Source organism: Arvicola amphibius, chromosome 14 (genome assembly GCF_903992535.2).
Source record: "Arvicola amphibius chromosome 14, mArvAmp1.2, whole genome shotgun sequence".
Lineage (NCBI taxonomy): Eukaryota > Metazoa > Chordata > Mammalia > Rodentia > Cricetidae > Arvicola > Arvicola amphibius.
In genome coordinates this window covers 23387608-23413938 of record NC_052060.1, presented here as the reverse complement: position 1 = coordinate 23413938, position 26331 = coordinate 23387608, and the positions used below count along the sequence as shown (strand labels likewise).

The following is a 26331-nucleotide window of genomic DNA, read 5'->3' as shown; positions in this document are numbered from 1 at the left end:
AAATAGCCATAAATACCATAAAATATCTTGGAGTAACTCTAAGCAAGCAGGACAGAAGTTTGGGTCCTGTCATCTCTGCTTGTGAAGGAGTAAATTTTTTTTTTATTTTTAACCATTATCACTTGTTAGAGTATAACTCTGGCCCTTGATAAATTTAGTAAGAGGCCTGAGCCTCAGCAGTCCACCCTGAAGCAACAGGTGGCAGCAGGAAAGGACCACAAGCTGAGATAACTGACTCCCACCCAAGAGCGGGCCATACAAATGGAAAAACTTTTATGATAAGAACTTTAACTCTTTTAATAAAAAATTTAAGACATTAGAAAATAAAAAGATCTCCCATTTTCTTGGGAAAGTAGAAGAAACACAGCAAAAATGACAATCTCACTGAAAGCAATCTACAGATTAAGTGTAAATGTCCATTAAAAATGATAGCAACATTTCTCACAGAACTCACGAAAACTTAGGATAGCCTAAACAATCTTAAGATCCTGTACAATCAAGGAACTTCAGAATGCATTACAATCTCTGACTTTAAACTTTACCACAGTACTAAAATCAATCCACCTTGTATACAAATTCACCTGCTTACAAACAGCAGATTTTTGACAAAGAAGCAAAATCGTGAAATGGAAAAGAAGCATTTTAATTTGCTTATCTCAGAGGCTACCTTAATTTAAACCTGTCCTTTTTCCTTTAGCTGAAGCTGCTCTGCATGGCAGGGGGTAGAACACAGGCTCACTTTGCCTGTTAGTGTTAGTTAGCCTGCCTTCCCGAGCTCTGGAGGGCGGATTTTTAACTATCTTTTTTTATTTTAACTTGTAAATCATAAAATTAGGAGAATTTTTTGAATCCTCTCCTCAGTTCTATAGACTGTGTGAGGTTAAATTTGCTCTCTAAACTTACTCTTGCTTCTGCTTGCCTTTTACCTGCAGGTGAGTTAGGTTAGCTGACAGTGTGCACGTGGCTCTTCACAAAAATCATTTTTTCTTTACCTTTTTTACTCATTTAGCATGCAATAAAAGTTGCAATTCTACATCTGTCACGCTTACTGATTCTCAATAACTCTGCCATTGTTCCTGCTCCATTCTTACACCCTTTAGTTACCAACATATATAACTGAATACTTTTTCCTTATCCCCATTATAACTTATTTACAAAGTTTTACTCCCTATTTAACTTTTGTCCCGCTCTTCTACATTTCTTTCTCTATGCTACATCTCTAATAAGAGCCCAGTAACTGAGGACAGCCTCCAGCACAGGGTCTCCATTTTTAACATTTTACTAAGATCTTTCCCTACCTTGTCCCAAGTTTTGGGATGAATTCCTGGGCTGGTTAAAATTAACCAGGGGCATTTTTCATCTATAAAAAAAAAAAGAATTCAGCTAAATCTCTTTTTTTTAAACTCTTACTCCTCTCTCCCTAAGTGACTGTTGAAATTCCTCTATGAATTTCTCTTCCTTTGGAAGCGATTGTCCCATGTCCTATAGACGACAACGAACCTGCGCCTACCTCCGTCCTGCAGACCTGTCCGAGTATCACAGCTGGTCAGGACCTTATTTTCTTTCGTCCCGGGACTGCGCCTCGTCGTCCGGTTAGTTGGCCGTACTTCAGGGTCCCTGTTCAGGCGCCACTGTAACCCCGCCGGCAGGGTCAGCTATTCAGGGTCCTCTGAAGGGGCGCTAACCTGCAAGACATGGGCAGAAGAAGAGGAATGGAGACCAAGCAAGATTCTATTGTCAAAGTCTCCGTTTATTGGGGTGAAAGTTACAGCTTATATACCCTTGAATGGGGTGGAGGTAGGGGTAGGCAGGAACTCTGCGGGGTAACTGAAGGTCATCAGCCAGCACCTGGTGTAAGCCGAAGCATGTGATTCATTAACATTGGAGTAAGGGGTGGGTTCCCTTAACAGATGTGATCCATTAGCATTGGAGTAAGGGGTGGGTTCCATTAACGGATAGCTCTCAAGATAGTTTGGGATGAGGGGTGGGATCTCCGTAAACATCCTTAGGGCAATGACCTCTGCTATCCCTGTAAGGAGGATGGTCCCTGACAAATCTATCCTTAGGAAAATGGTCCCTGACACAAAACTAGATCAAAGTAAATATAAAAATGGCTTTTATTCATAAATACAATATTTCTATCTCCTTTGCTAATAGACTTGGCCAAAAGTGAAATTAATGAAAATGTATTATTGTAAAATGAGCAAATGATTAGTATGAAAGAAAAGCCAAGTAAAATTTGGAACTTTGCGTGAAGGATTCTGAAGTCTCAATCTCCTTCTAACAAAACAATTCAGGAGAGAACTGTACTCAAGGTTATTAAATAGTGCTCACTGTAGCTGTGTAGGCTCACTAACCTCTGTCCATTTTAACTCCCACTGCACAGCATAAATAGATACCCGGTACTTTATTCTCTGCTCAGAACATAGTTGATACGATGGACTATTTTTGCCAATTTTTTATCTTACAAAAATCCAACAAGCATAATAATATGCACAATAAACTGCACATCCCTCTGTTTAAGCATTCGGGATTTTTAAATTTAGTTTCAGAAATTGCCATCACTCATCTTGTCTGTGCTGTTGTAATTTGAAATACATGTGACAGAATGTCATTTTTATCCAAGAACCTTTCAGTGGTGCAAACGGTCACAAATACAATGTCTTATTTTCTTAGCTGAAACTTCCAGTGAGCCCATCACTTTGCAGCAATGCACATATATGAAATGTATAAAATATTTCTGGAAAACATGCTGTGATATAGTTCATTTCATTATAAAAAGTGCTTATCAGTATTAGTTACTGGATTGGAAAACATGTCTGGATTTAAACATAACTCTCTACCTTGATCAAAAGGTCTGTGTAACACATGTACTCTACATTACTTGAAACTGGGATTACACAAAGCCAACGGGAAGTCAATTTGAAGGATGTTGGAAAATCTAATAGAATCAGCAAACACTTAACACTGGCATGAGAACTCAGCAGTCACAGACTAGAGTAATCATAGGCTATACATCTCTGTTTTATTCAGTGGGTTACAGCTTTTGCTTTCATTGCCAACCACTTTATTTCCAAATGCGAGAAACACAGCTGTTAACAGCTTTATAATTTAAAATTTATCAACACCTAAAAATCATTGGAAAGGCACCAATTCCAGTAACCATCAGCTCTGGCCAAAAGGGCAATGAAATAATTTAAGCATGGAGATGTGGAAATTATGTGGCCAGACTGGAAGGATGTAGTTTCCAGAACGTCTCAAGGAGGAGACGTGGTAGAAACAATTGCACAGTTTCTATATGGCAGCTCTGAGCCTTAAATCACTGAGTTACATAGCTTCTGAAATAAATTCTCCTTCCACATGCTCGTTGCTTCACAGGTATCTACATGTGTATTGTAGGTAGTTTGTTACTTTGGAAGGTCAGGAGCAAAATATAAATAAGTAATAGGATGTTCTGCGAGAGGAATCTATCCAGAGTTCATGACTATAATGTGACATCTTTGAACATACATTTAAATTGACAGGCCATTAATATAAATCTTTAATAAGGGTAGAAATATCAAGCAGATGGCTTCAGCTCACGTTAGTAGTGTCATGCTATCTTGTCATACTGATGTGATGGCAAAATGAGTCGAACTAAAGAACAAGACAGATTTTGAGTCAAATTAAAGAGAGTCTCTGAATAACTTTATTTAACAATTTTACTCACCCTAGTTTACTGTTGCATTTTAAAAATCAGCTTTATAGGCTTGATGCTTTTAGCGGACTCTAGAAATTTGTGCTTTTTAAAGTCTTCACCTTGAAACACCAAATAAATTATCTCTTACTGGAAAGAATTTTATTTAGTCATTATTCACTACCAAGTGAACATATCATGCTGTGATCAAAAAATTCATCCCTTTGATTTTCAGAATCTTATTTATTTCTTTATTTTTCTAATATTTTAGTGTGGAAATTTCAATCAAACAGTAAGTAGAGCAGATGCCATAATAAAATTGTTTTGTACCATTGTTCAACTTAAATAAAGCCTCCATGCAGGTTAATTTTGAGACAAGGTTCTGTATATAACTCTCCTATAATGATTTATTTCTTTTAAATGTTACTATGTCACATCAAACACTAAATTATTTTTGTTGTTATTATTTCAATACTTTTGAAATATAGTTTAGTTATGGGTATCACACCATGCATTATGTCAGCTAGTCAGGATTTCAATTCTCAGACATCTTTCTCCCTCAGAATTGAGAGTGCTGGTATAAAAGGTATAAGCCAACATATTTTGCTATAAAAATGTTTATATTTTTGTTTTTCATTGAAAATATATTTTTGTACAGTATATTATGATTATGGTTATGTCTCCCCTAACTCCTCCATTTAACAGCAGCATGGAATATTTGATTATCAACAACTCATCAATGTAAAGAATTTTTGGTCTTCTCAGAATTCAAAAGTTAAAGCCCCAATTCCCCTTTTGCAGATTAGTATTAGGGAGATAAACGGGTCATAACAGTGAACCTCTTGTGATGGTCCTAGTGTGACATGGGATTCTCTTCTATATACTGTGAATACCCTTGCTTAATGAAGAAACTCTCTTGAGCCTGTGCAGAGCAGAATAGAGGTAGACAAGGAAAACTAAACTGAATGCTGGAAGAGGCAGAGTCAGAGAGAAGCCATGGAGCTGCTATAGGAGACAGACATGCTGGAAACTTGCTGGTAGGCCATGAGCATCATGGTAAAATATAAAATAATGGAAATGGGTTAAACTAAGATATAAAAGCTAGCCAATAAGAAGTTAGAGCTAATACAGTTTCTGTGTGGTTATTTCAGGACTCTGGGTGGCCTGGGAACAGACAAGTTGCCTCCTACTACACTAATGCCCTTTTAAGGCAAGATCTCAGAGAGACAGTTTCCTATTTTGAATCTCCATCATGTGAGATCTTACTGTAAACCAGCCTCAACTCTTACCAGATAAATATATCTTGAATCTATTATCTTGGCATTCTTGGATCAGAATTATAAAAAAATAAAATTTCTTGTTTAACTGTTTTTTTTGTGTGTGTTTTAACAACCTGGACTAAAAAATAGTTTTTTTAAACAGTTGAATCAGGAATAAATAAGTCTCATGACCATGAGGAGTGCGTTTACCCATTGAGACGGTGGGACAGATCTAATGGGAGACCACCAAGTCCAGTTGGAATGGGACTGATGGAACAGGGGACCAAACCAGACTCTCTGAATGTGGCTGACGGTGGAGAAGGACTGAGAAACCAAGGACAAACGGCGATGAGCATGAACTCTACAGCATGGACAGGCTCACTGTGATCCTTGTCAGTTTGGTTGCTCACCTTCCTGGACTTAGGGGGAGTGGGGAGGACCTTGGACTTAACATAGTGAAGGGAACCCTGATGGCTCTTTGTCTTGGAGAGGGGTGGAGTGGGGGTATGGGTGGAAGGGAGGGGAGGGAAGGGGAAGGAGGAGTGGAGGAGATGGAAATTTTTAATAAAAAAATGAGAAAAAAAATCCCCATAAATGGTTCATGTGATGAGGACTTCAACACCAGCTTATAATATGAAAAATTATCCTAATTACAAAGGCACAAAAGTCATTGATGGATTAATCAACTGATGAGTTCATAATGAATATACTATTGGTAGGTGGTCCTGTCTAGAGAAAGAACATCATTAGGAGTATGTCTTTGAATGTAATACATTTCTCTTTTCCTCTTTTACTACTTCTATTTTGTTTTCTAATACTAGATTATTCTAGGAAGTTCTAGCTCTCCTATTTCCCACTATGAAGACCATGTTGATAGTAAATTCCTAGCAATCTTCTCTCCTCAGTCTACTGAGTGTTTGTAATGTTGTGACCTATCACAATATTTAAATCCTTCCAATATATTCTCTGTTGGTATTTTACTCATAATAATTTAATATTAGTTTGAGAATATCTACCAAATTCCTTGATAGGATTCTCCTTCTGATGACATTTGTTATTCAGATTAAATTTAGGAGAACTCGCATTCTTATTTTATATTATTCAGTCATGATGTGACTGTGCCAGTTCTATGCCTTCTTTAATTTTTCTTTATAATTTTTTTTAACAATTGAGCATAGGAATTTTACAAACTTCTATTACATTTATTTCTAAATACTTAATACTAATTAGTGCTACATAAAATAGATTCATAATTTGAATATGGATTTTAATAGATTTATCCAATTTCCCCACAACAACATAATTTTAGAAAAATTTCTCCACATTTTTTCAAATTTAAACCTGCTCTTAAGGTCATAATTTGTTCATAATGAACACTAAAGGAGGCATTATGGGCCCTCACGGGTCTACACCTGGTCCTCTGTGTATATGTTATAACTGTTACCTTAGTGTCTCTGTATAACTTCTAACAGTGGGAGCAGTGTGTCTCTGCCTCTTTTTGCCTGCTCTTGCGACTCTTTTGTCTATTGGGTTGCCTTATCCAGCCTCAATAGCTTTTGTTCTATCTTATTATGTCTTTTTTTGTTTGTTCTGTCTGTTGTTTCTTGGAAGTCTACTCTTTCCTATAAAAAAAAGAGAAGGGGAGCAGATCTAGGGAAGAGGAAAATAGTGTCATGGGGAAAAAGGGGAGCTGGGAAGGATGGAAGGAAGGGAAATGATAGTTGGGATATATGAGAGAGAAATCTGTTTTCAATAATGAAAACATTTTAGCACATTAGTTTTTATTTCTACTTTACTGAGATATAGTTGACAGATTATATATATTTATGATACAATGAACTGATACACATATATCATAAAATAATTATAATTTAAGTAAAAGAATTGATATACCATTCACTCTATTTTAAAAAGTATCTTTATTCCTCTAAAATAAGAGAAGCTTTGATATGAGAAAGTTATTTGAATCTCCAACAAATAACAATGAACAAAGAGATTGTGAATTTAAAAGAGAGAGAGGAGGGGTATACTGGGGGGGTTGAAGAAAGGGAAGTGAGAAATGTAATTATATTATAATGTCAAAAAGAATAAATAAAATGAAATCACACATATTTGAAAAGAAAAGATTTAAAGGGTCCATGACTGAAGCTTTAAATAAAGAACTAAAAACAATTAAAACAAATTAAAAGGAGACTTCCTCATTAAGGAATTAGTAGTAAAATATAAAATTTTAGAAATATAAAATACAAAACTAAAAAGCAAAGCAAAGTGTTAAAGCTAAAAAATAAAAATTAGGAAGTGTACTTCCCAATTTCTCTTCTATCAGGTTCAGTGGCTGGCTTTATGTTGAGGTCTTTGATCCATTTGGACTTGAGTTTTTGCATGGTGGTAGAAATGGATCTATTTTCATTCTTCTACATGTTGATACCTGTTTATTCCAGCACCATTTGTTAAATATGCTTTCTTTTTTTCCATATTATATTTTTTGCTTCTTTGTCAAAAATGAGGTGTTTATAGGTGTGTGGATTAATATCCGGGTCTTCGATTAGGTTCCATTGGTCCTCCTGTCTGTTTTTATGCCAATACCAGGCTGTTTTCAGTACTGTAGCTCTGTAGTAGAGTTTGAAGTTAGGGATTGTGATGCTTCCAGAAGTTCTTTTATTGTACAGGATTGTTTTGTCTATCCTGAGTTTTTTGCTTTTCCATATGAAGTTGAGTACTGTTCTTTCAAGGTCTGTGAAGAGTTTTGCTGGGATTTTGATGGGCATTGCATTGAATCTGTAGATTGCTTTTGGTAAGATTGCCATTTTTAATATGTTAATTCTACCTATCAAAGAGCATGGAAATCTTTCCACTTTCTGGTGTCTTCTTCAATTTTTTCTTCAAAGATTTAAAGTTCTTTTCATACAACTCTTCCATTTGTTTGGTTAGATTTACTTCAAGATATTTTATGCTATTTGTGGCTATTGTGAAGGGTATTGTTTCTCTGCTTTCTTTCTCTGCCCATTTATCATCTGTGTAAAGGAGGGCTACTATCATAACTAGAACCTGGAAACATCCTAAATTGGAAACAACTGAAGAATTGATAAGGATATGTGGTACATTTACACAATTGAGTGCTACACAGCAGAAAAAAAATGACTTCTTGAAATTTGTACGCAAACGGATGGAGCTACTAAACCTCATACTTAGTGAGGTAACCCAGACACAAAAAGCCAATTATCATATATACTAACTCATAAGTGGCTTTTAAACATAAAGCAAAGAAAAACCAACATGAAAATAAAAATCCCAGAGAACCTAAACATCAATGAGGACCCTAAGAGACACATACATGGATATAATCTACAGGTGAAGTATTAAAAGACAAGTTGTCCTGAATAAATTGGCAGCATGGGGACCATGGGAGAGGGTTGAAGGGGAGGGGAGAGGAACGGAGGAGAGCAGAGAAAAATGTATAGCTCAATAAAATCAATTAGAAAAGAAAAAAACATAAGAAGAAGGAAAGGTAGAAAAAATAAGAAGCCAGTGGAAACAGGACAATAGAGTATAAATGATGGAACATCAATAGTATTTTCTCATGACCACCTCAAAAAAGGTTATATCCCAAGAAAAACACCATCTCAACTGTGTGAACATCATACAGTATAATATGCAATCAGGGATGATAGTTTAACACACAGCTTAGTTTCATGCTATATTGCCTATTGCTGTAATTTATTGAATAGTTATGCTTTACAATGTAATATAGAAAAGATACAGTAAAATATAAAACAAGAACAAATGCTATGCTCATTCAGAATGTATGTGAATGTCATCTTGAGGACTTGAAGTACCACTGGGTGATTCAATGAATATGAGGGAATGTGAGGCCCAGGACACTGATGTACACTAAAGCAGTCTTTTTAAACAATGTGCAATTAGCCTCATTGAAGTTATAACAAACTATTTCTTTCTTTCTTTCTTTTTTTTTTTTTTTTTTTTTTTTTTTTTTTTTTTTTTTTTTTTTTTTTTTTTGGTTTTTCGAGACAGGGTTTCTCTGCAGCTTTTTTAGAGCCTGTCCTGGAACTAGCTCTTGTAGACCAGGCTGGCCTCGAACTCACAGAGATCCGCCTGCCTCTGCCTCCCGAGTGCTGGGATTAAAGGCGTGCGCCACCACCGCCCGGCAAACTATTTCTTTAATAATAAACATAACTTACTGAAATTGTTTTCTAATTTATAATCTTTTATAAAACTTTTAATTTTTATGATACCTAACTTCAAACCATAATAGTACAATTTCAATATAAGTTTCTCTTATTATACACCAATTTCTTCCACTTTTTAATTTTTATTCATTTAATTTTTGAACTAATTATCAAAACTTAACACTGCTCCACCTCTATGTAGGGTCAACAGCATCAATATATGTGTCTTCTACTTCCATAGTCGGTCACATTGGCAATTAGCCCACATAGGCTGCCATGTCCTCTTGTGATACTGCCTTATTGTGAAATTTCTAACAACTTGCTTCAGGCAAAAGGCTTTTGCTTTATTATTATGTTTGTTTTGTTTTTGTTTAAATAAGAAGGATCTCAGGGAAGCAGTTCTTTTGCTAGTGTTGCTGCACAGCTTAAGCAGTTTTAGAAAAAGAGAGGAAGTGTCCCAGGCTGTGTGCCTGCAAAGAGTATCAGGAAAGAAGACTCAGAGTCTAATGTGAAATGGGATCTGATCTCTTTCAGATGGACTGGTCACATGAACTGGCTGCTCCCTAGATTTCTTACACAAGAGTAAAAACATAAAAGAAAAAAATGTGTGTGCATTTATGTATATATACATAATAATACAATATAGCAAATACATAAACTACATAATCATTATCATTATTATAATTATATATAACTGTGAATAGTCCAGACTATAACTCTCTACAGCTGGCAGCTGAAAAGCCTTGATTATACCAGCAGCACTGGGTACATGTGAGTTATGAATTGCTTTATGACTTTAGGGGAATTGCAAAACACTAACTGTTGAGAATTTTATAATCTTGTGAGATAATAACTTTATAGAATTATTATTTACTGAAACTACCTGACAGCTTGTGACTGAATTAACAAGTTTAATTTAGTAGCACTTAAAGTAACTAATCAGTCTCATACACCATGTTATAAAATATAAAGAAGAAAAATCACATAAATGTTTGCATTAATATATGGAAATCATATGTGAGGTTAAGCATCTATTCAAGACAAAATTGCTCAAGAAATAAAAATAGATAGGAGAAAGTAAAAATGCTGTCATTGTATTTTAATTTTTAAACATAAAAGAATAGATGGGAAGTACCACAATTTACTAAGGAGAAGCTCTATATGTAACAGGAAAATGGGAAATATTTCCTGTGAAAAAATCAAGACAGAGAAAGCCCATCTTCTTTATTCTTACAAAAGTTGTTTATAAATTTTCTAGGCCATACAGAGAAGAAAATTCTAAAGGGGAATGAAGAAAAGCTGTAGGTCACAAAGAAAGAAATATCATTACTCCTCCTAAAATACAGTGAAAAATTGTCAAATACAATAAAGAAAAAATGCATATATATGAAATATGTTATTCCTTATTATACATATAAATATACAACATTTATATTTATCTCCTATATGTTTATAACATTTATAATATTATAAATCATAAATGTTATATTTTTACATTTTACATAACCATATTTAAATATGAATACATACTCTTCGTAAAACTTATCATACTATATTACCCTATGATCAAGCAATAAATATTCTGGCAATTCATTTCCCCTGAGATGATCAAAAAAACTCCTGTACACAGATGTTTATATTATCCTTATTAGTAGTATTCCAAAACTGCCTATACCAGATTGTGTTTCTACAAGCAAACAGTTAAGCAAACTTCTACATACAGGGCACAGAAGGTTACTTCAGAGCAAAAAAAAAAATATAGTTAATTATAAGCCAAGGAAACACCCTCAATAAACCTCCAGAACTATTCCATTGAGAAACTACATTAGATCTTACTCTTGAGAGACAAAAATACATGATACATAGAATAAAAATGGCCATTAATTCCCAGATGATTTGAGAGGAAAGAAACACTGTGGCTCTAAACACATTAAAATATAATTACATGAATGTTATGATTTGAAGACACTCATGTTTTTAAACACTTAATCCACTGCTAAACATACCTAGGCAGTTTGCTGATGGAAGTTGATGGAAGGGCCTATGTGGGTCAGGAATCCCCATGGCGGGTCCTACGGTGTCTGTTACTTCTGTCTCTATTCTCCCCCTTTCTTCCATCTTCTGCACTAGTCCATCAGCTGCTGGGCTCTGCTCTCCAAAACAGTCCAAAACACTGTTTGCTGAGCCTAAATAAAGTCTTCTCTCAAGTTGTTTACAGTGACATAAATGTCACTCATACAACAGGGAATCATGATGAGGTTGTCCATACATAGATATGTTCTGTATTTTACCTGTATCAATGTCAAAATTTTGTGTACACTATTATAATATATTTTTAAGAGAATTGGTACAAAGGGTATACGTGTCATTTCTTCAGCTATATATGAACTTATAATCATTGTGAAAGTAAACGCTTATATGAAAACACTAGCCATCTGGTAATTCGTAGCCTCTTTATTAGTCTACATCTTTATTTTTCAAGAATTTTATATGAATGTATTTCTCACTCAGAATATTTCTAGAGTTTATTTAGGATATTTCCTTGGTTAATAGTAAGATATTTTTTCAGTTAAACTTCTTTTTATAAAATAAACCTGATTCCATTGTTGTTTAACTTGTAAAAAAAACCTATACGGTGTGGGGAATGCTGTCACTCTATAACTTTCCAGTTGTTCTTGTCCTTGATGAGATAAATGTGGAAACTATTTTTGGATCAGCAGAGGAATATCATTACTGAAGAGGATTGAATTTTTGTTTTCCCCATTGAATAAAGGTGAGAAAAATGTGACTGCAATGAATTAAAAATGAAGGACATATTATGTATAATACATAGACTGCACAGCAGTCATGTTTTTCTTAGTAAACATGTCAATGGGATCATAATATTTAAACAGTAAAAGGAAATTCTTCTGTGTTTTTCTATTAAAATATAGGAATAAAACATACTATAAAATTATATCGACATCATAAAATAAATCAGTTTGGTAATCTATTCTTGAATAACAAGAATCTTATAAAAGGTCTTATAAGGTTTATTTGGAATTCATCACTTTAAGTATTTGAATCCTTACTTAACTGCACTACTCTGAATTAGAACAATGTATTTCTATTTTTAAGGTTTTTGAAATCTCATTCAAAGCAACAGATACATGAATATAAAATCTTCTTGTACCATTTCCATTTCCATTTCATTGATTTGTATTTTCATATTGCTTATTACCCTCCATGTAAATATAGAAAATAGAATTCAACAACGCAATCAAAAAACAAAAGGCATATCCAAAATGAAACGACACCAGAAATAAAAAATAAACTAATGACAATTGACTTTGTGCATCATTGAAGTAACGATGCATTCTTTTTTATTAACCATTGTGTGGGGATACTTTGTTGATCATCTAACAAATACAGCTTGCCTAAAGATCTGAGTGCAAAGCTAGGCACACTAATCAGCCATACTGGCCAAACAGAGATTGCACACACCTTTAATCCCCGAAGCCAAATTACTTAGCCATAGATACCAGGCAGTGGTGGTACACATCTTTAATACCAACACTAGAGGAGAATATGAGGTGGGATGAGACAGGAACTCACTCTTTTTTTCTCTGAATATTTATAGAGGTGAGAACTCTCTTGTGACTTCGTTGCTTTGCTTTTCTGATCTTCTATGAATCCTAATATATGGCTCTGTGCTTTTAATTATTTTTTTTCTGCATCTAGAACCCAACATTTGGGGTACAAATTCAAACACACAAGAAATGTCATTTGCCTGTGGCCTTACAGCAAATGATATAGGCCAGAGCAACACATGGCTAGAGTCACTAACCCACCAGCTAAGTTTTCTGTATTTTCTCCCGGTGGGCTTCCCATGAACCCCCTTCATGGACTGCTGCCTAACTAGGTAGCTACCTTGAAATCCAGTCAGTCTTACTTTTCTATTCAGAGGCAATGTCTCACATCTTCATCATCATCAGTGGCAGATTTGGTGAGAAAAGTGTGAATCCTTTAAGGGAAGAATTAGATGAAACAGAGAGTATTTCCCATGTTAAAAAAATGGAAAACAAAATTATAATCGAGAATGTTAGGTTTCTGTGTGATTACATAATTCATGATTTCAAAATGGAAAAATTAAATAAAGGGATAATCAACTTATCCAGTATTGACATATGGTTAATTATTATTTTATAACCCTGTTGTCATTTTCACAATTCTTGCTTTAACCTTTAAAATGGTGTTAGGTTTAACAGCCAAGATATAGGCCATAGAAAAACACAATAAAGCAGATAATAGAGATAGTCAGATTGAAACAGATGAATATAGGAACGTAATGGAAACCAATTTCAGCATTGTAGTATAAGGTTAAAGAGGAACAACCTGAGGTTATAAACAACCAACCTTAATATATCCATTAACCTTACAGGCATTGCAAAATGATAGAGGCTATGTAAGATCTAATTGGACTCTTGTTAGATTTAAGGAGATTCAAGGAAACAATAGTCTCATACAACATGCATTCACCCTTTGTGAAGAAAATGTTAAACTTATTATGCAAGCAAAATGTCATTAAAGACTGGATATATCCCATTAAAACTGATTCTGAGCTTGTTCCACAATCACATCAGAATACCCGATTCAGAGAAGAGGCTAAGAGTATTTTAAACAATGGAATAAAGCTAGAGGTATGAAAATCTCCCAAGATCAACTTCTTGGAGAAAGAGATTATGCTACTGTCAAAAAGCAATCTTTATATGATTATCATGCCATGGCTTTATGCCATGGAGCAGCTTTGAATGCTTGAAACAGAATTGGAGAACTAGGAAAGAAAATGGGATCATTCAATAATTTTATACAGGTTCAAAGGAAAGCCTTCATGAATTTTTTATAGTGACTTCATCAGTAATAGTAAGATGAAATTTACAATCTAGACAAATAATAATTGAATCTCTGTCTTTTGAAATTGCTAATTCTCAATGCAAAAGAATAATGAGGCCCTTAAAGACAAGGTTAGCACCCTTGGAGAAATGAATCTGAGATACAATCAATATTGAATTTCATGACCATGATATTGCTTAGATAGGAGAAGTGATTTCCAGAGGCTTGAGGAAAAATGGAAATGTCAAATATTATAATTGTGACAAATAAGGTCACCTTAAAAGAGATTATACACAGGGTCTTCCTAGAATTAATGTTTTTTTAATAATCCAATCAGAATGCCACTTCCTTCTGTATTATGCAGAAGGTGTGACAATGGCAGGCAATGGACTAATGAATGTAGAACAACAAAGATAAAGAAAACTGTTAGCCTTTGCGAAACTCTTTTAGGAGCTTTTTGCAGACCTCTATGCCAAATATAGTTCAGTCTTTTCCTGCCATTGTAGAAAAAAACTGCTTGCCAGAGCAATTAAAGTACCTGTTACCTACTGCAAGAAACCAAATTGCCCTGGATAATAGAATAGCTATGGAAGAGAGACAAAAAAATTCTGGAGAAACAATAAGGTGAGTATTTTAGCAAATGTCTATAAATTAACAAAGACTAAAATTAAAAATGCAAACCAAGGTCATTGTCATTGATTGTCTGGTAGACACAGGTGCAGATGTAACAATAATTTCATCAGAATCTGAGTATTCAAATTTGCCTCTTCAGGAGATAATGGTTAGCTTTTAGTGATTGGAACATCATCTCAGGTAAAACAGAGAAAGATATTTGTTGAATGTATAGGGCAAAACGGACAGAGAGAAAAATTAAAGACATATGTGACTAACATGGCCATGAATTTGTGGGGACATGGTTGTTTTTATCAAAGAAATACTCAGATTAACATTCCCCCAATATTAGGAAGAAATAATAAATTAATATATGTTACTGGTAATAATAATATTAAAAAGTTTTGTAAAGAATAGTCACTGACCGTCCAGATTGTTCAAGAGCAGGGCACAACAGCTGCTGCCATCAACAACCAAAGGCACCAACAACCCTACCTTTATACTAAATACTAAATACTAAAACAATATGAGCAAGGAAGTCAGGACCATGAGGAGTGCGTTCACCCATTGAGATGGTGGGACAGATCTAACGGGAGACCACCAAGTCCAGTTGGAATGGGACTGATGGAACAGGGGACCAAACCGGACTCTCTGAATGTGGCTGACGGCGGAGGAGGACTGAGAAACCAAGGACAAAGGCAATGAACATGAACTCTACAGCATGGACGGGCTCACTGTGAGCCTTGTCAGTTTGGTTGCTCACCTTCCTGGACTTAGGGGGAGCTGGGAGGACCTTGGACTTAACATAGTGAAGGGAACCCTGATGGCTCTTTGTCTTGGAGAGGGGTGGAGTGGTGGGGGTATGGGTGGAAGGGAGGGGAGGGAAGGGGGAGGAGATGGAAATCTTTAATAAAAAAAATAGTGGCTTTGACTCTGCAAAAGCATAAGAATAGCAAAGAATAGAAATAGAATCTACTTTAAAAGAGAAAAGGGAAGCACGAGACGAAGAAACGACAAAATAGTGCTAACCCATCTAACAAGCATGGAAATGCATTGGTAATCTAAGGATAAAGAAACAGCAGACTGCTAGCTACGCAACTGTGCTTTGACAAGAATTCAGCGAATCTAGAGAGATTCATTTTTTAACATCTCTGCTTTTGCCATCAGACTATAAATACTATAGAACCGACAGAACTGATATTTCCCCAGGAATTTCTTGATGGTAGAAACAAAAAAAATGAGGCCTTCTTACAAACAACAGTCAGAGTTTATCTTCCAGAAAAAAATTCATAAAACTCTGACAGCTTGTCAAACTACCATGTAGGAGATACTGGAACTGAGACAATAATGATGACTAGGATATAACTTGACCAGGACTGCTTAGCTGTGCATAGCACTTAACATTTATTTAACCTAAACTTCAAGTTAAAGAAGATAAGATTGTGGTTAAGGGTGCCTCATGCTAACTTCAGATGGGGGAACACCCAACTAAAAAAAAATAGTAATATGACAAGACACAAGGTTATTCTCTAAAAGTAAACACTCACAAACCAACGGCCATCAATGGCAGTTATGTAGAAAAATTCCAAAAAATCCATACAATGACTGTATGTTAAACATCACAAAAGACAGAATCTCATGGATTAATTCAAAGATATGAAAAATTTATAATGAATTCCATGTGTGTGTGTGTGTGTGTGTGTGTCATAACAAAAAGAGTGTTTTAAAGAATGATTTTAAGAAACGTCTTCCTTAGTTTGGAGTTGAATTAATTCAGTATAAAAAAGTGTTTGAGGCAAGGAGAAGTATTCCAAATATGAATCTGAAATCAGACAAAGACCATTTCAAAGGAACATTGACACACACCTCCATCGCATACAAACCTTTTCAGAAGGTGAAGAGAAACATAAGTGACTAGAACCACAAAAACCCAGATGGTACAGACAGGATGTACTGAGCAAATCTCTTGGTCAGGGTTCCATAAAAGCAGAATTTATAGAATAAATATAGCCAGACCCAAAAAGATGAACATGGGATGTACTCACTCATAATCGGTTTCTAGCCATAATTAAAGGACATCAAGCCTATAAATTTGGGATCCTTGAGGAGATAATAAGAAGGTGAACTCCCAAAAAAAGATATAGTAATCCTCCTGGATATTGGAAGTAGACACGATCGCCAGGCAAAATTGGGAACTTGAGGGTTGGGCGAGACTGGGCCAAGGGAAGATGGGGAGAGAAAAGTGTGAAGGGGAGAATGGGGGGAGCTCGGAGGAATGGGGTGCTTGGGATATAGGAAGGGTGGATATGGGAGCAGGGAAGCATATATCTTAATTTAAGGAGCTACCTGAGGGTTGTCAAGAGACTTGACCCTAGAGGGGTTCCCAGGTTTCCAGGGAGACGCTCCCAGTTAGTTCCTTGGGCAGCTGAGGAGAGGGAGCCTGAAAAGGCCAGTTCCTATAGCCATATTGATGAATTTCTTGCATATCACCATAGAACCTCCACCTGGCGATAGATGAAGAAAATGACAGAGCCCCACATTGGAGCACCGGACTGAGCTCCCAAGGTCCTGATGAGGAGCAGAAGGAGAGAGAACATGAGAAAGAAAGTCAGGACTGTGAGGGAACCTCCAGCTGGCGACAGATGGGGAAGGTGACTGAGCCCCACATTGGAGCACTGGACTGAGCTCCCAAGGTCCTGATGAGGAGCAGAAGGAGCGAGAACATGAGGGAGAAAGTCAGGAACGTGAGGGGTGCATTCACTCATGGAGACGGTGGGACAGAACTAAAGGGAGATCACCAACTCCAGTTGGAATGGGACTGATGGATCATGCGACCAAACCCGTCTCTCTGAATGTGGCCAACAGCGGGGGCTGACTGAGAAGCAAAGGACAATGGCGCTGGGCTCTGATTCTTTTGCATGGACGGGCTCTGTGGGAGCCTTCTCAGCTTGGTCGATCACCTTCCTGGACCTGGGGGGAGTTGGGAGGACCTTGGACTTAGCATAGAGTGGGGAACCCTGATGGCTCCTTGGCCTTGAGAGGGAGGGAGGGGAGGTATGGGTGGAGGGAAGGGGAGGAAAAGGGGAGAAGGAGGGGAGGGAAGGGGGAGGAGGAGCGGAGGGAGGGGGGAGGAGGAGGGAAGGAGATGGAAATTTTTAAATATAAAAAAAAATAAACCATGAGAAAAAAAAATAAAGTAGATTTAATAGACTTTGTCACAGGCATTGGTCTGGTCAGTCCAACATTGTCTGTCTATTATGACAGAAATGCAGAAAATCCAGTAGTTGTTCAGTCCACATCTGTATATCTCACCTATTTCAATCCAATTCTAGAGTCCTGTTGTATTCCCAGAAAGCTTAGATCTTTTGTCCATACTGCATTCCCAAAGAATTTTGTTTCAATACTTACAAAGGAGTGCCTTGGCACCAGAATAGATGAGTTTGCCAGTTGAAGCAAGGGTATACAGACCCAAAGCACTTTCTTTTCAAGCGGCTGCCATCAGGAAAAGTGGCCTAGATTTAGAATGGGTCTTCTAGCTTCAAATAATCTGAGTTAGAAAATTCTTGTTGGGGCTAGAGAGATAGCTCAGCACTTAAGATCGCCTCCTGTTTTTCCCAAGAATTAGATTTTTCTGCACCCACAGGGCAATAAAAACTTGCCTTGTTTTTCTGGTCCCAAGGGACACATTGCTTGATTGTGTCCTCTGTGGATATCAGGTACTCATGTGGTTACACAGCCACCTGTAAGCAAAACACAATAAAAGTAAAACTTAATAAAGTTTACTCACAGGAGTGTTTAGCAATGTTCAATGACTATGTTACAGAAATATGTATCTGTTTAAATTATCATCATATTCATTAAAATGAATAAATAAAATGAACTCTATTCTCCCTTATTCAAATGCATTTATTTTTTTCTGATTATTATAGTAGTCTCCCAGAAAAGTTTATACCATATATAATGAAAAGACATATTTAGTGTTTTGAATTATTCCAGAGGGTCTTAGTATTTCAAATCATAAACATTTAAAAATAGATATCATTTTTTCATTCATAATCATATGGCACTTTGCAATGGAGAACATTTTTCTGTTGTTAGGCTTTGAACTCTTATTTAGATGAAAAGGGAATCTGCTGTGGGAACTCCTTCAACAAATAGCCTTTAAGATACCACACTACTTGGGTGTGGTCTCTTATACTATAAATGCAGCCATAAAGCTTGCATGCTCTCTCTCCCAGCTACTGGATATGGTTCCTGTTTCTTGCTCATGCAGAGAACTGTGATCTGTAAGTCTATCCCTATATAAATAACCCATTATTATGCTCAATTCTGAGCTGGAAAGGGAATACTTAATAGTGTCCATTTACATACATCAGGTGCTCACATGAATAGCAAGCAACTCCACACCTACCGGTATAGGCCCAAAAATCCCAAATAGTCTGTGACCAAGAAGGAAAATGAACCCTAGCAAAGAATTTCTCCTAAGATTTTTTAGGAGAGATTAATAGCAGTTATCCCCAAAGTGATAGAATTAACCTTATAATGAGAACTACTTCTCCACATTGTACATGACACAGCAAAAACTGGAGCCTGTATATTCTATACTGTTGCAAATAAATCAGGAAAGGCAGGTTACAAAGCAGATAATTTAAGTAAGATGTAACAAAGCCCTTACAGTTCTGCCGAAAAGGCAGAATTATTTGCTATTCTCATGGTACTATGGGATTTTAAAGAAGTTTTTAATATAGTTACTTATTTGCAATATGTAGAAAAATTTGCATTCCATAATGAAACCACTGATTATAAACCATACAATACAGGCTTCATTAATTTTTCAGGTTCAAGATATAATCAGATAGGCTTTGTCCATTATACATAACATACCATATGCGTCTGACAGGTTCTCCAGCACAGGGTAAAGCAGAAATTGAATGGTTTGTTGATTGGAAACATTCTGAAGGCATTCAAATTTCATAAAAAGCATCATGTCAATAGCAAAAGTTTAAAGAGTTTTCTGTTACACGGCAACAAGCTAAGGAGATTATAGAGGGATGCCCTACTTACTCTTTCTATAACCAAACACCATTACCTGCAGGAAGTGAACCAAAGTGTACTCAAAGGAATGAAATCTGGCATATGTATATATTCTAATTTGCGGATTTTGGAAAATTAAAGTATGTACAACACACCATTGACACTTATTCAGGTTTTCAATGGGAAACTGCTTTGATCTCAGAAAAGACCGATTCAGTAATCACACACATTTATTATTAGTTATGTTCATCATGGGTATATCCGCACCAAAAAAGGCAGATAATGGACTAACATATATCTCAAAGATTGTCAAACCTTGCCAAGACAGGGTAAGATGTTTTTGAATTTTTTTCTGCCTCTGAAAATGGTCTGTCAGTTACTCTACACCTTAGCCAAAGTTGGTTGCTCCAACATTTCAGTTAGACTTTGGGTGATTACCCAGGTAGCCAGTTGTCTCTGTCATTTATTGCACATTTTGGAAACTGCACTTCCTGTTACTCAAGTAATATTATTTCCCTTCTCATGTCTTTTATGGGGTTGAAGACTAGATAGTCGTCAATTTCATTACTTTTTTCTCATGACTTGGTCAAGCTAATTCTAATACAAGACTTAGACTCCTTAGGATAAACTAAATATTGAAACATTTAGCATATGTTTATTGCTTGATATTGCTTATGGTGGTTGTAATTCTAATTTTTATACTTAATATATTTGTTCTTATTGTATATAGTTTTGTATGAGTTGTAGAACTCTCTTATTTAGACAAAAGGGGGAGGTTCTGTGGGACCTCCTTCAGCTAATAGCCTTTAAGATACCAGTCTACTTGGACATAGTCTTTTATATTATAAATGCAGTCCTAAAGCTTGCATGCTATATCCCAGGTTCTGGATTTGGTTCCTGTTCTCCATTCATGCAGAGCACTGTGATTTGTGAGTCTATCATCACTAAATAAATAAGCCTTTATTATACTCAACTCTGAGCTAGTGTGGGATTAATTTATAGCATCCATCTTTATTTCTGTCTTTTTGCTGGCATAATAATTATAGAGCTAGTAATGTTTTTTTATTTATAAAGTGTAAATATAGAAACATATCACAAATTTAAGGAATTCAGAAACATGTTAGATACCCAGAATATGTTGATGCATATTATTAAGCTTACCTGGTTTTGTTTATTCACATAACATTTGTTATTAAATTACTAACTCTGATACTAAGATAAATAAAACTCTATAGCTTAGTGTTAATGTATCAAAAGACAAGCAAATAATTAATGTCCATTGAGAGTAAAATCACCTTTATGAATAAATACATTAGTTTTTAATATGTTTGCTTCTCTTGCTGGAAGCCTCAGCTTCCATCCCCATCACCTCCTAATCTGAAGGTTGTGGAACATTCCTATGATCTCAGGAAGTAAATGCAGGAGGATCAGAAGTTCATAATCATTTTATGCTGTATCACTGGTCAGGCAAGCTGGGCATACAGAGATCTGATTTAAAAAAAAGAAAAGAAAATCTTAGTATTTGTTTCTTAATAGCAAGGTGTCTATATATACATACACACATGATTTTTCACTTACACAGATATAAAATACAGTTTTTAAAAGAATTGAAAATGATTGTTTTCATGTAGACTAACCTAAAACATTGAAATTCAATAAGGATTTTAATCAAACAGTGCTTTTCTAGACACACTAGGCATGTTTATTGAAATGTGTATCAAGTACTAATTAAATATTTTAGTATGGATTGTTCCATTATTTTGCAGATTTGTGCAGAAAAACATTGTAGAAATTTTTATATAGAAGAATGCATTTTTATAAGATTTTCTTTTGCTGAAGATGCCTCAGTAGATTATACAAATATAAAATAAAATGGCCAAATCACATTGCTATTAAACCAAATTCACTTGAGGATGAATGTCAATTTGGTCACAGATTACTATGATAAAAAATGTCCTTGGATGCATTCCATTTTTAGATAGAAATTAATGCATATTTAAGAATGCCATTTCTTCACTTCATATTATTTTGAACATTGATTTATTTTATAGTCACAATTTCAACAGGATATATGCTAAAAGCAAAACATATTATATGCTTGTAATAAAGTTTCAGAAGGTAATGACATTATTTAAACTGGACATGATTAAAATTATCAGCCAGGCATATATTTTTAGCAAGATGCCTGGCCTTTTTTGTGAGTTAATTAGCATTGTTTCATAATGGTAATTACTTTGATGGTGACTTCTATTAAGTATATAGGTCAAAAACTCATTTGTGGAGTAAACAGAAATTGGTCTACCTAGTGTTTCATTAAAGTACATTTTTTAAGTATCAGGCACTGGAAAATCCCATTAAGTCAACAGAAATTAAATGTGTACAATACTCACACACCAACCATAAAAACAAATGGTATTGTACTATTCCTATTCTAGGACAGTATATTATCAATTATGTTTTTCACTTAATGAATCATTTTTTTCAAATAAATCATGATTTATTTTTTGCCATGCAATAACTCATTTTGAATTTTAACACCAATTAATTATTTCTGATGGCTTTTTTGTGCTGGTGGGTTTCAGCTGAGTGATTTTTCTGCTTTCGTCCCACTCGATGGATGTGAGAGTGGGTTACACAAGAGTTAGAACACTGAAGTAAAGACTTGTAACATTCTTCTATATCAATACTTTCTATGTCTTCAAATAGCCTCTACTTTCAAAAATAGTTATGTAGAACCTGTAGTGCAATTGCAGACTAAATGGCGAGGAAACCATCAGTGCTTTATACTGTAATGTCTTTTATGAATCTATGCATCTTTAATTTTATTAATTTACCATAGTGTTTATCGTTTCTTTCTGGTAATTTGAGGCTCAATTTGTTTTTATTTTCTTTTCAAGTATTTAATTTTAATTTTGTGTCTCTCTTGTGTGTGCCTGAGTGTGTGTATGTGTACTATTTCCATCAAATCTCAAGGAGCCATAGTCATAAATGTTGGTGAACTCTACTGTGGGAAGTGGGATGTGAACTCAGGTCTTCAACAGGATAGTAAGGGATCATAATAGAGCTATCTCTCCAGTCATGAATTTTTTGTTATTGATTTTTGTTGAACTCTACATTTTTCTCTGCTACCCTTCCTGCCTCTCCCCGTCACCTTCAACCCTCTCCCATGTTCCCCATGTTCCCAATTTGTTCAAGATATCTTGCTTTTTTTCTATTTCACATGTCGATTAGATTTATGTATCTCTCTCTTAGGGTCCTCATTGTTGACTAGGTTTTCTGGGATTGTGATTTGTGGTCTGGTTTTCTTTGCTTTATGTTTAAAAACCATTCATGAGTGAGTACATGTAATATTGTCTTTCTGTGTCTGAGTTACCTCACTCAAAATGATGTTTTCTAACTTCATCCATTTGCCTGCAAAATTCAAGAGGTTGTTATTTATTTATTTATTTATTTATTTATTTATTTTTTGCTTTGTAGGACTCCCATTTTGTGTATGTACCACATTTTCCTTATGCATTCTTCAGTCCAGGGGCATTTAAGTTACTTCCAGGCTCTGGCTATGACAAGCAATGACAATTTGAGCATAGTTGAGCAAATGTCCTTTTGGCACGTTTGAGCATCCTGTGGATATATGCCCAAAACTGGTATTGCTGGGTCTTGAGGAAAGTCATTTCCTTATTTTTTGAAGAATTGCCACACTACCATTCAAAGGGGCTGCTGTTGCAGCTTGCATTCCCACTAGCAATGCAGAGGTGTTCCCTTGACCCCACAACCTCTCCAGCATAAGTTGTCATCAGTGTTTTTAATCTTGGCCATTCATACAGATGTAAGATGAAATCTCAGAGTTGTTTTGATTTGCATTTCTCTGATGACTAAGAATGTTGAACATTTCATTAAGTATCTTTCAACCATTTTAGATTGTCTGTTGAGAGTTCTCTGTTTAGGTCTGTACTCCATTTTTTATTGGATTATTTATTCTTTTGATGACCAATTTCTTGAGTTCTTTGTATATTTTGGAGATTAGACCTTTGTCTGATGTGGGGTTAGTGAAGATCTTTTCCCATTCTGTAGGCTATTGTTTTGTCTTGTTGACCATATCTTTTGCTTTATAGAAGCTTTTAAGCTTCTGAGGTCCAGTTTATTAATTGTATCTCTCAGTGTCTGTGCTAGTGGGGTTCTATTTAGAAGTGGTCTCCAGGCCAATGCATTCAAGTGTACTTCCCACTTTGTTTTCTATGAGGTTTGGTGTCGAGTACTTTATGTTGAGGCCTTGATCCATTTGGACTTGAGTGTTGTGTGTGGTAATAGATATGGGTCTATTTTCATTCTTCTACATGTTGATATCCATTTATGCTAGCATCATTTATTAAATATGTTTTCTTTTTTCCATTTTATATTTTTGCTTCTTTGTAAAAAATCAGGTGTTCAAAGGTGTATGGATTAATATCCAGGTCTTTGATTCAGTTCCATTGGTCCTCCTGTCTGTTTTTATGCTATCAGGCTGTTTATTTGAAGTATTCTTTTCTTATTATAGTTATCCATTATTGTAAAATTTCTCTGATAGACTGTTTTCACTTTAAAATGTTATAGCATTACCTCATTTTTATGTATATTTCTTGATCCATTAGAGAACAGCAGTATTATGCTTAAATTCCACATTATTTACAAATATTCAGCTTCTTTTTTCTATTATGAATTAGAATTTATTCTATTTTGGTGAGAGGAAATGCATTACATAACCTGTTTTTCGTTTTCAATTTGTGAGAGTGTGTCTTTCTGTGTGTTTCTGAGACCATTTAGTAAAACTTATATACAAACATTTGTTTCAGTCTTATAACAGGTGAATGAACAATGTACAAGAGGTTTTGTTCCTGAAGAAAATTGTTTTGCATCTCTAAGCAATCACTGATTTCCTGCAACTCTTTGTCCAGCAATAAAACCCTGTGAAACTTCTTTTATCCATTTTGCCATGTTAACTAGGACCTCACTATGCAGGTATTGTTCAGGTAGCCCTATTGTTGTGATTTTATGTGTCTAAGTTTATGTAAATTTAAGTATTGGAGAGACAGGCTAGAGGGTATATACTCATGAGTACTCCCGTTTTCACCCCAGCACCCATGTAACAAGCTAAACATACAGCACACAACAGTAATCACAGGTCTAACTTGGGTGAACATAAGAAAATCAATGGGGCTTGCTTTCTTCCTGCATAGTAGAGAACATAGTAAGTCAAAGTTCAAAGAAAGATTCTACTTCTGAATAGTCAGAGAGAGATAGAAAGGAACACCAGACACCCTCTACTGTCTTCATGTGCACATACATGTGTACAGTCACTCACTCAAACAGAAACACATCCACAAAAATAAACATATCATTCTCAAAAAACTCAAAATGTATCATGAATGTTGAGACATTTGATATGACTGACAGTAGATGAATTTCATGTAATTATGAAAACTCTTTAATAGTTAATCATAGAAAATGAGTCTAAATATCAGGGTAATGGAAAAAAACATGCAAGGAACTTGGATATTTCTGTAAGTTTATAATAGAAGTAAATATCATTCACCATTTTCATTCCATAAGATGACATTACTTTCCAGGCAACCAGACTCTTACCATCAATGGAGAAACCATTAAGACACTGGCAGATGATGACGCAGTAATTGTCATTTATGCTGTTGAGCATTCTCCAAATGAGGTCTCAAGAAGAGTCCCACCAACAACATTGCATGCCCACTGTGAGGAAACCAACATTAAAACACAGCTGCAGCAGCTCTGGGTGATCCTTCTAAGACAAGACGAGACTGTCTCCGGCTCAGTTCAAACAGCTAGTGCAGTATCCTCCTGCTGTTATTGATCCCATTATTTGGGAACAGGCCAAACTGGATAACCCTTATTCCAAAAAAAATAATCCCGGTCTCAGGAGTAGGTTTCATATAACTGCTTTAAAGACCAAACTTTCAAGAATGGATTCTTAAGCAACTCAGACCAGATTAGATAGCATATCTGAATTCATTAGTGAACTACTGAATTAATTTACAACTATGGCCAAAATAGCACAAAACAAAAGGAAACTCATGGATCTCTTCCACAGAACCTTACATGTCCTAATCAAATAGGAAATTCAAAAGAACCATTATGCTATAGAGGCCGATGAAGAAAAGTTACAGGCTCAATTAGAATCTATTGAGGGTGAATTAAATGCACCTATCCAGTTCAAAGGTAGACTGAATGAACTGATGTCCCGAATCAGGATGCAGAATTAGTTTGGAGCTGTAAAATCTGAGGAGTGGTATTACACAGATACATCCCTTTACTAGAAACCAAGCAGCATTTGAAACAAACACAAGAAGGCCTTAGTAATTAGATAAGTATCATAAAAGTTTACCTAGAAGATATGAAACTGGTAGAACATGGATTATATGAAACAATCTGTAACAGAGGCAGTATATTTAGTTGACAGCTTACAAACTTGCTCCAGTTTATAAACTGCATTTTCTTGCTGCATCAGGTATTTCTTATGATGACCACATGGACAGGAAAAAGTCTACTTTTCCTGGGTGTAATGTTTGTGGTTCCTAAGAAATTACTGTATTTACTATACTGAGATGATCATCACAAAGCTCTTCAAAAAGAATCTTTGAAAAATCTATATATAAAAGTGGTATTTACTAAAGAGAAGCACACA

General features: G+C 35.4%; 1 pseudogene; it reads left to right on the top strand.

Moving 5' to 3' along the window:
• The first annotated feature begins 4171 nt into the window (after positions 1 to 4171).
• On the top strand, positions 4172 to 26103 carry LOC119800671 (annotated as a pseudogene).
• The last annotated feature ends 228 nt before the right edge of the window (positions 26104 to 26331 follow it).